The sequence below is a fragment of the Mobula hypostoma genome, chromosome X1 (genome assembly GCF_963921235.1).
Source record: "Mobula hypostoma chromosome X1, sMobHyp1.1, whole genome shotgun sequence".
Lineage (NCBI taxonomy): Eukaryota > Metazoa > Chordata > Chondrichthyes > Myliobatiformes > Myliobatidae > Mobula > Mobula hypostoma.
This window is the reverse complement of record NC_086128.1, coordinates 49,640,087-49,652,093: the sequence shown is the minus strand read 5'-3', so window position 1 is coordinate 49,652,093 and position 12,007 is coordinate 49,640,087.

The following is a 12,007-nucleotide window of genomic DNA, read 5'->3' as shown; positions in this document are numbered from 1 at the left end:
GACCTCTTCTCCTCTTCACCTCACCCTGGTGCCCCTCCTCCTTCCTTTACTCCCATGGTCCACTCTCCTCTTCTATCAGATTCCTTCTTCTCCAGCCCTTTACATTTTCCACCTACTTCCCAGCTTCTAACTTCATTCCCCTCCCCACATACCTGGCTTCACCTATCACCTCCTAGCTTGTCCTCCTTCCCCTCCCCCAACTTCTTATTCTGGCATCTTCCAGTCCTAATGAAGGGTCTCGGCCCGAACCATAGACTGTTAGTTCACTTCCATAGATGCTGCCTGACCTGTTGACTTCTTCCAGCATTTTTTGTGTGTTGCTTTGGATTTCCAGCATCTGCAGAATCTCTTGTGTTGGGTATAGTGAAGTAGTGTTCATAACTTCAAGGACAGTTCAGAAATCTGATGGCAAAGGGGAACAAGCTGTTCCTAAAACACTGAGTATGCATCTTCATGCTCCTGTACCTTATCTGATGGTAGTAATGAGAAAAGGATATGTCCCAGATGATGAGGGTCCTTACTGATGAATGGCTCCTTCTTGAGGCATCACATAAGACCATAAGACCATAAGATACAGGAGCAGAATTTGGCTCAAGTCTGCTCTGCCAGTTCATCATGGCTGATCCATTTTCCTTCTCATCCCAAATTTCCTCCCTTATCCCTTTTCCCCGTATCCCTTCATGTCCTGCCTAATCAGGAATCTATCAACATCCACCCTAAATATACCCAATGATTTGGCTTCCACAGCTGCCCGCAGCGATGAATTCCACAGACTCACCACTCTCTAGCCAAAGAAACTTCTCCTCTTCTCCATTCTAAAAGGACGTCCCTCTACTCTGAGGCTGTGCCCTCCAGTCGCAGTCTCCCCCACCATAGAAAACATCAACTCCACATCCCCTCCATTGAAGCCTTTCAATATTTGACAGAGCTCATCGAGGTCACCCCTCATGGTTCTGAACTCCAGAGCCCCAGAGCCATCAAATGCTCACATTTCCAGCATCTGCCATCTCTTCAATTTTCACAAAGAAATTCCATTTTCACCTCTGCCCACAGAATTTACTGAAGCAGTTACTGAACATGGTCTATAGTACTGTACAAAAGTCTTAGGTACATGTATATAGCTAGGGTGCCTAAGACTTTTGCACAATATTATGCTTGTCAACGCGGAGTGGAGAGCGAGTTTGTCATTCTGGCAGGAGCAAAGGATGTTGGGAATGGTGAGGGTAGAGTGCCGTAAGAGGGGTGTGAGACAGGTGGCAGAGAGGGAGTGCCAGGGGCTGGGGGGGTGGTGTGGGTGCAGACACACCCAGCCCTGAGACACCAGGCAAGGTTATTTGATTCTAATCAACTGGTTTCTTGATCATAACAGAATGTTTCTCTGGTGTTTCCTGCTCCCTCCCCTCTCCCTTCCCCTTTTCCCCAACCATGATTCCCCTCTCCCTCCTTCCCTTCCCACTCTCAATCCACAACAGAGACCCGTAGCAGAATCAGGTGTATCATCACTCGCATATGTTATGAAATTAGTTTTTTTGTGACAACAGTACAGTGCAATACATAAAATTACTTTAGCACTGTACAAAAATCTTAGGCAGCCTAGCAATATATATGTGCCTAAGACTTTTGCACAATACTGTAGCTATTATCTATGATTTAAGATTAAGATTTATTATCTATGATTTAAGATTAAGATTTATTTGTCACATGTACATTGAAACATATAGTGACATCCATCGTTTTAACTTCTCAATGACCAACACAGTCAGGGGATGAGAAGTGGGCAGGCTGCAGGTGCTAGGGGATGGCACGTAAGCGCCGTCATCTTTCTGATGCCCACATAGCATAGACACAATTTACCAACCCTAATCTGTATGTCTTTGGATTGTAGGAGGAAACCAGGGCAACCAATGGAAACCTACTTGATCATGTTCAAACTCCCCACAGAGCGGCGGGAATTGAACCCTGATTGGCAATCGCCGGTGCCGTGAAGCGATCATGCTACCAAGGTCAGTACAGTCAACAAAGATGTCTTAATGCATTTAAACGAACAATCACTGCTTAACACTGATTGAAACAACACTGATTGTGGATGGAAGGGTCCACATAGGATTCCACGTAAGAAATGCGTTTAAGGAAACAGGTTTTCAAACTCCCAATACCGACTATCTTGCTGGCAAACGTGCAGTCTCTGGTGAATAAAATCGATGACCTCAGAGCTAGGGTGCCTCTGTACCTCCCTCTGCAACTGGATCCTCGACTTCCTAACCGGAAGACCACAATCTGTGCAGATTGGATATAATATCTCCACCTCACTGACGATCTACACTGGTGCATCTCAGGGGTGTGTGCTTAGCCCACTGCTCTACTCTCTGTATACACATGATTGTGTGGCTAGGCGTAGCTCAAATACCATCTATAAATTTGCTGATGATACAACCATTGTTGGTAGCATCTCAGATGGTGAGAGGGCGTACAGGAGTGAGATATGACAACTAGTGGAATGGTGCCACAGCAACAACCTGGTACTCAACGTCAGTAAGATGAAAGAGCTGATTGTGGACTTCAGGAAGGGTAAGACAAAGGAACACATACCAATCCTCATAGAGGGATCAGAAGTGGAGAGAGTGAGCAGTTTCAAGTTCCTGGGTGTCAGGACCTTCGAGGACCTAACCTGGTCCCAACATATTGATGCAGTTATAAAAAAGGCAAGACAGCGGCTACACTTCATTAGGAGTTTGAAGAGATTTGATATGTGAACAAACACGCTCAAAAACTTCTATAGATGTACCATGGAGAGCATTCTGACAGCTGCATCACTGTCTGGTACAGGGGGCAATGGGTGGGGGGGCTACTGCACAGGACCGAAAGAAGCTGCAGAGGGTTGTAAGTTTAGTCGGCTCCATCTTGGGTATTAGCCTACAAAGTACCCAGGATATCTTCAAGGAGCGGTGTCTCAGAAAGGCAACATCCATTATTTCCCAGTTTTAACAATTGGTCTCCTCTTGACTCTGGAATTGGGGTCTTCATGTTGATCAGAAATATTTCCCAGCCAAGCCCAAATATCCTGCTTGGAGTAGGAGACTGGTGAAGAGAGAGGGAATCGCAGAATTGTGGAGTTCCCCGTGCTTGGTAGTACATGCATGACCCACTGACTGAGGGCAGACATTCTGTTGCTCTTGATTAACGTATGCTTTTGTGTACTTTTAGAGGCAATGGACTTTGCATCTTCAGCATCATTGGATGTATTCCCAAGTGTAAATGCAACCTGCAAAAAAAAGATAGTAAATGTCATTTTAAAAAGAAATTAATGGGTATGATCAACATAATATTTTGTACTGAAAGCAAAATTGTCCAAATGTGGGAAAGCTGAGTGCACTTTTTGAAAGGGAGGTAAAGATACATAAGATCAAAATCTCATCAGAAATAGCAACCTGTTGGGCAACATGGTCCATTGGAGGCATCTGAACTTGAATATACAGAATGCCTCAACTGCTGTAGTTCTTGGGGTAGAAATTCCAAAGGTTCCCAAATATCAGAGAAAAAAAATTCCCCTTCATCTCTGTAGAACTGGCTGAACTTTTATTCCAAAACTATATCTCCTCATTCTTATAATCACAAGAGGAAATATTGTCAAGGCATCCATTCTGTCAAAGCCTCTCAAAATCTTAAATCTTTCAATAAAATAAAATTTATTCTTCCAATCATCAATAATTTCTTCCAAATGAATCATAGAACAATCCTTTAACCCAGGAATCACCAAGTGAGTCTTCTCTGAATTATCCCTAATGCAATAACTCCTTCCTTTAATTGTATCAGTATTCCAGGTATGGATGCCCTGAAGCCCTATTGAGTTTAGCAATCACTTCCCACATTTGTAATCTTTTTTAGATTCAACAGGAATTATTAAAAGGGGATTGGATAAACATTTCAAAGTGAATATTCCAGGTCCATGGGAAATGAAAAAACAATGGGAGCAAGAGTAATTGAGTGGCTCTCAAAAAGTTAGCAAATATTCAATAGATAAATTAGTTCCTTCTACTGTACACTGATTCACAGGATTTACCCAAGATATACTGAAAATAGTCTTTACTTGAAGGAAAATTTCAGGCTTCCCCTTTGTTTCACCTCACTCCTTATCTTGCATGGTGACAAGCTAGTAAAAATATGATGACAAGTTTCCCATAAAACCCTTTCTCAACTGAAACTGGGTCACGTGTCAATCAGCCTGCTAGTGATCAGCTGCAAACCTACCTGCTCTCTATACACATGACATAACTGTGCGGTTGTTGCATGGCTGAGAGTGGAAACTACAGGACAGTGGACCACAGACAGTCAGATTTAATTTTGCACTGTGAAGGTTCTGCATCATGTCAGGATGCTGTTCATTGACTATAGTTCAGCATTTAATACCATTATTCCCATAATCCTGACTGAGAAGTTGCAAAACCTGGGCCTCTGTACCTTCCTCTGCAATTGGATCCTCGACTTTCTAACCAGAAGACCACAATCTATGCAGATTGGGGATAATATAGCCTCCTCACTGACGATCAACACTGGTGCACCTCTGGGGTATGTGCTTAGCCCAGTGCTCTACTCTCTATATACCCATAACTGTGTGGCTAGGCATAGCTCAAATACCATCTATAAATTTGCTGACGATACAACCATTGTTGGTAGAATTTCAGGTGGTGACGAGAGGGCGTACAGGAGTGAGATATGCCAACTAGTGGAATGGTGCCACAGCAACAACCTGGCACTCAACGTCAGTAAGATGAAAGAGCTGATTGTGGACTTCAGGAAGGGTAAGACAAAGGAACACATACCAATCCTCATAGAGGGATCAGAAGTGGAGAGAGTGAGCAGCTTCAAGTTCCTGGGTGTCAAGATCTCTGAGGATCTAACCTGGTCCCAACATATTGATGCAGTTATAAAGAAGGCAAGACAGAGGCTATTACTTATTAGGAGTTTGAAGAGATTTGGTACTCCAACATATACACTCAAAAACTTCTATAGATGTACCATAGAGAGCATTCTGACAGGCTGCACCACAGTCTGGTATAGGGGGGATGGGGGGGGGAGCTAATACACAGGACCGAAAGAAGCTGCAGAGGTTTGTAAATCTAGTCAGCTCCATCTTGGGTACTAGCCTACAAAGTACCCAGGACATCTTCAAGGAGTGGTGTCTCAGAAAGGCAACATCCATTATTAAGGACCTCCAGCACCCAGGACATGCCCTTTTCTTGCTGTTACCATCAGGTTGGAGGTACAAAAGCCTAAAGGCACACACTCAGCGATTCAGGAACAGCTTCTTCCCCTCTGCCACCTGATTCCTAAATCGACATTGAACCCTTGGACACTACCTCACTTTTTTAATATATAGTATTTCTGTTTTTGCACAATTTTTCATTTATTCAATATACGTTTACTGTAATTGTTATTATTTTATTTTGTGTTTTTTTCCCTAGATTATGTATTGCATTGAACTGCTGCTGCTAAGTTCACAAATTTCACGTCACATGCCGCTGATAATAAACCTGATTCTAACTGTGACGCCCCCTGAAGTGCTACTACTGGGAATTCAAAAAGACATCAAAAGCTGAAACTGCAAGATGGCAGAATATATGACAAACCATTATCTTCTTTAAAAGGAAGTCAAAATGAAGTCAGCTGCTGCTGAACATATTTTCAAATTGTCTGCGCACACAGGTCTCAGTGGGGATTGCAAAACCACAATGCATTTCCACAAGTACTTCTGTAAGGCAGATTTAATTTAGTATTATGCTTGTCAGCCCAGAGTTCTGTCGCAACAGGTACAACAATCATCCATGAACCAGTTAAGTCTGAAAACCCAAAAGGAAGTAGAGATTGCTACAAATGCAGGTCAAAGAACAGACAAAGAAAAAAGAAAGACTCTCACCCAAAACCGAGCAGCGACTAATGTCTGAATATCACCCCACCCGTCCAACAATCTCTTTGACCCCCTACAATCATGCAGGAGGTACCGTAGCATTAGGACGAGGACTGTCGGATTGTCAGGTTGGGATACAGATTCTTCCCCCAGGCATTGAGACTTCTGAACTCCTGGCTTCCATCCAGGTCTTCTCAGTTTCCATAAATAAAATGAAGTGAGGTGTTTTGTGCTTAACGAAACTCATAACACATTTTATTGAGCTCCCTAACCTACACAACAAAAACACACTAAAAAACCTTTTGCATAATAATACCATCACGTCAAACCCACCTCTTAAAGCGAAACCCCAACTCAGTGTTGGTGGGTGTGAATTATGTACATTTCTCCCAATTATGTTACCCTACAGTCTCATCGTGCATGAAGCTCCAAAGGCCTCACTCCCGGGAGAGGAAAGATTTGCCTAGAGCAGAGAACTTAGGTGAGCTGCTATTGGTGTCATATGCCCCCGTAGGAGTGATAGGCCTAAGTTGATGAGGCCCGCAGAGGCCAGCAACAAAATGGCCTCCTTCTCCTCCTATTCATTAGTTTTCAAGATCACTCTTTACATTCACAAACCCACACAGTGTTACAGGCACAAGGTGAGGATTTCTATATCTATTCTGTATTTAAAATACACCAATCTGTTGTTCACAACATCTTATACAGAGGAATTATACAAAGCCTCAAAAGGTGAACAGCAGTTGTAATTTTTGTAAGTATCAGATTGTTAATAAATTCACAAATCATATTTAATTCGTATGCAAGATGACCTCGATGGTGGGAGGCTTGTGCCCATGATGGATCTGGCTGCGTCTACAGCCCTCTGCTGCCTCTTTCGATGGGGCCTCCATACTAGGCAGTAATGCAACCAGTCAGAAGGCTCCAAATTCATTCTCTGAGTGGTTTGCCAAGCTTCTATTACCTTTTCTGCTCCCTGCACTCTCCTCACCCACTCCCTCATTCACCAAAAACTCACCTTTTTTGCCATTTTTAGTTCTCATAGTTAGAAAGTCACACAGCATGGAAAGAGACGATTCAGCCCACCTAATCCGAGCAGCACTCAATTCCGTCTGAAGAAGCACAGGACTTCTCGACATTGTACAGCTGCTAATTTGAAACGAGTTGTGGCTGCATGACTCCCCGAGTAGTGCAGGAATCTTCCTTTGATAATTGATAGATAGATAGATAGATATACTTTATTGATCCTGAGGGAAATTGGGTATCATTACAGCCGCACCAACCAAGAATAGAGCATAAATATAGCAATACAAAAACCACAAACAATCAAACAACAATATGCTAACTATGCCAGATGGAAATAAGTCCAGGACCAGCCTATTGGCTCAGGGTGTCTGACCCTCCACGGGAGGGGCTGCAAAGTTCGATGGCCATGTCGAGATAACAGAGACTTATGGAGAAGAGGAGTTCGGTGGGTAATAAAATGGACGAGTTGATGGTGCTAGCCAAGAGTCAGAGAACATTTTGGGAGTGCAGTGTTATGTGTTTTACTGAAACGGGGCTGCATGAGGACATACCTGATCAAAACTTTTCCATGGATGGCTTCCAGACTGTTCAGGCTGACCGGAAGTGCATTGAGAGCAGTAAGCGTAAAGGAGTTGGGGCCTTGCTGTTCTGGTCAACAACGGATGGTGAAATCCTGGTCATATTATGATTGAGGAATGTGTCTGCAGACCGGATATTGAAGTTTTTGCTGTTGGACTCCGGCCATATTCCACCGAGATACAACACTGGGCGTCATGGGGATCACAATGAAGACCAGAAGATCTAGCTACAGTCAATGCTCACCCACTCCCCACACAACAATTTATTGAGCCTTTGCTCATGGGTCAAATTCCTGCCATAATTAAGTTCTGTATTAAAGCCCTCAAACCTTCAGATCACCAGTCCAAGGATTTTGCTGCCTTTGTATTTAGTGCAATACTAATGATATTTAATGACGAGCTATGAAGAATTAGCAAAAGGGAAAAAAAACAAAGAGCAGCCTTTTATTCATTAAGATCAGTCATGAGAAACTTGCTGAATTACACAGAGGAAATGTAAAGGAAAGCTGATGACGATTGAATTCCAGGTCAGAATTGACATTAGTTAGCTTAATGAACGGGAAGATTTGAAAATGTCAGCATAGTAGTGAATATTTAGCATGCTAAAATAATCCATTTGCCTCATCCCCAAATGAGTCAGGCTCCATTTATTGTACTGTGTATTTATTTATCATATAGTGGCGATGCCTGTAATATAAAAACGTACAGAGTACAGCTTTGTAGTTTACTGAATTGTATCATAAATCAGTATAATGTTCCTGTAACTTCTTCCCCTATTTCAACATTTACCTTAAAAGTGAAAATGCTGGTTACAAAATAAATGATTCATTCTGGGATAAATAAACATGATTATGGATTAGATTAATAACAGGAAGATGTTACGACATGCACCTGTCCGAGCCAGCTTCCGCTCTGACTCTCCAGAATATGGATAGCTGGCCCCTTAAGGATTCAGGCCTGCCCTGCCTTTTGGTGGCCATTTTTTGATGCCAGGATTTTAATATTTAAAGAACATTTGAACTGAGGTTCAAGGTTCAATTGTCAGTTCTACTTTGGATCCTTGTCTTGCATCTAGTTTTGAACCCTGTCCTCATTTCAATCTTGCATCGTGCCTTGATTCTAGTCTCGGATACTCCAGCACTTGAGTCCTCAGCATCCTTGTCTCTCGTCACAGCATACAGCATTCCCCTTCTACAGCATGCTGGCATCCAATCTACAACAACCTGGGCAGCATCTTGGACCATGATGTAGCCTAATGGTGCATCAGGATCTTTACAAAGTCTATTCATGTTGGAATTTGCTTGCCTCTGACTCAGAAGTTTGTGGGTTTCAGAACTCACAAGGCTTTAGAACAGAATTGAGGCTGATTTTGTTGTGCAGTTCTGAGGGAGAACTGCATCATCAGCATTACCAGCACTAGGATCTAGGATAAACTGCTAAACCACCAGCTAACCTCTTAAATGTAATCCGAATCATGTTGCTGCCTAAGTGTAAACCTACACTCAGTGGCCACTTTATTAGGTATACCTATACACTGCTCGTTAATGCAAATATCTAATCAATGATGTGGCAGCAACTCAAAGCATAAAAGCATGCAGACATAGTCAAGAGGTTCAGTTGCCTTTCAGTCAAAACATCAGAATGGGGAATAAATGTGATCTAAGTGACTTTGACCGTGGAATGACTGTTGGTGCCAGACAGGGTGGTTTGAATATCTCAGAAATTGCTGATCTCCTGGGATTTTCAGGCACAACTGTTTCTAGAGTTTACAAGGAACAGTGTGATAAACAAAAAAAACATCCAATGAGCAGCCGTTTTACGGGCAAAAACATCTTGTTAATGAGAGAGGTCAGAGGAGAATGGCCAGACTGGTTCAAGCCGACAGGAAGGTGACAGTAATTCAAATAGTCATGTGTTACAACAGTGGTGTGCAGAAGATCATCTCTGAATGCACGACACGTTGAAAATTAAAGTGGATGGACCTGTACAAAAGGGATGGATTAAATCCAAGGGGGACCAATATTCTTATGGGCAGGTTTGCTGAAGCTGTTGGGAGTGGTTTAAACTAATATGGCAGGGGGATGGGAACCAGTGTGATAGAGCTGAGGATGAGCCAGCAGGTTTTACAAGTGGATGATGGATGTAACATGAATGTAAGGAAGGACAAGCCAATGATTGGATGTAAATGCAGACACAGTAAATAGTTAGGTTGTACCACAGAGGCAAAATTCAAAAGGGTGAAGAATGCTGGATTGAAGGTGCTGTATTTAAATGCATGTAGTATTCAGAATAAGGTGGATGAACTTGTGGCGCAATTAGAAATTGGTCAGTATGACGTTGTGAGCATCACTGAGTCATGGCTGAAAGAAGACCATAGTTGGGAGCTCAACATCAAAGGCTATACTTCATACTTTATACTTTACTTTATTGTCGCCATACAATTGATACTATAATGTATAATCATCACAGCGATATTTGATTTTGCGCTTCACACTCCCTGGATTACACATATTAAATATTTAAAATATTAAACATAGTAAAAATTAGTAAATATTAAAAACTTAAATTATAAATCATAAATAGAAAATAGAAAAATGGAAAGTAAGGTAATGCACAAAAACCGAGAGGCAGATCCGGATATTCGGAGGGTACGGCCCAGATCCGGGTCAGGATCCGTTCAGCGGTCTTATCACAGTTGGAAAGAAGCTGTTCCCAAATCTGGCCGTATGAGTCTTCAAGCTCCTGAGACTTCTCCCAGAGGGAAGAGGGACAGAAAGTGTGTTGGCTGGGTGGGTCGTGTCCTTGATTATCCTGGCAGCACTGCTCCGACAGCGTACGGTATAAAGTGAGTCCAAGGACGGAAGATTGGTTTGTGTGATGTGCTGCGCCATGTTCACGATCTTCTGCAGCTTCTTCCGGTCTTGGACAGGACAACTTCCATACCAGGTTGTGATGCACCCTAGAAGAATGCTTTCTACGGTGCATCTATAAAAATTAGTGAGGGTTTTAGGGGACAGGCCAAATTTCTTTAGCTTTCTCAGGAAGTAAAGGCGCTGGTGGGCCTTCATGGCAGTGGACTCTGCTTGGTAGGACCAAGTCAGGTCATTTGTGATATTGACCCTGAGGAACTTAAAGCTTTTGACCTGTTCCACTTGCGCACCACCGATGTAAATTGGGTCATGCTGTCTGTTACTCCTTCTGAAGTCAACAACCAATTCCTTCGTCTTGCTGACATTGAGGGATAGGTTATTGTCTTCGCACCATGCCACCAGGTTCTTAATTTCCTCTCTGTACTCAAACTCATCATTACCCGAAATACGGCCTACAATTGTTGTGTCATCAGCAAACTTATATATTGAGTTTGATGGAAACTTGGCGACACATCATGGGTGTACAGTAAGTACAGCAGGGGGTTGAGTACACAGCCTTGTGGGGCACCGGTGCTCAGAGTGATTGCAGAGGAGAGCTTGTCCCCTCTTTTTACAACCTGGGTCCTGTCTGTGAGGAAGTTAAAGATCCAGCTGCAGATCTGAGTGCTAAGGCCCAGGTTCTGGAGCTTAGGAATCAGTTTATTTGGAATGATGGTACTAAAGGCAGAACTGTAGTCAATGAAAAGGAGCCTTACGTATGCGTCTTTATTCTCTAGGCGTTCTAAGGAGGAATGTAGGGCCAGAGAGATGGCATCTGCCGTTGACCTGTTGCTCCGGTAGGCGAATTGCAAGGCGTCGAGGTTGACCGGTAGGCTGTGGTTGATATGTGCCATAACCAATCTCTCGAAGCACTTCATAGCAATTGATGTCAGAGCCACAGGTCGATAGTCATTCAGGCATGCCACCTTGCTCTTCTTCGGCACTGGGAGTATCGTTGCCTTCTTAAAACACGAGGGGATCTTAGACTGAAGCAAGGAGCAGTTGAAGATGTCAGCAAACACTCCAGTTAGCTCGCTTGCACAGGCCTGGAGAACCTGTCCCGGGACGCCATCTGGGCCCGTCGCCTTCCTTGGATTTATCTTCAGGAAGGCCCTTCTAACGTCCTCCTCGGTGACGATGAATCTCGATGCCACCAGGTCCGGTTCATCCAGAGGGAGCGGGACGCTCCTCTTCTGTTCGAATCTTGCGTAGAATACATTAAATTCATCAGGAAGAGAAGCGCCACAGTTATTAATATTCCCAGCCTTTTCTTTGCGCCCAGTGATCTCATTTAGACCCTGCCATAGTCTACTGGCATCCCTCTGGTTAGCCTGGGCTTCCAACTTGGCTCAATATTGCTTCTTGGCACCCTTAATGGCTTTCCGGAGTTCACACCTGGATCCTGTGTAGCAACTGGTATCCCCGGACCTAAAAGCCCCAGCTCTAGCCTTTAAAAGGGACTTGACCTTATAATTCATCCAGGGTTTCCAGTTAGGGAATACCCGGATCGTCTTGCGAATGTGTATAATACTATGTATCAAAAGGACATTCAGGAAGGCATAGGCAGTGGTGTGGCTCTGTATGTAAGA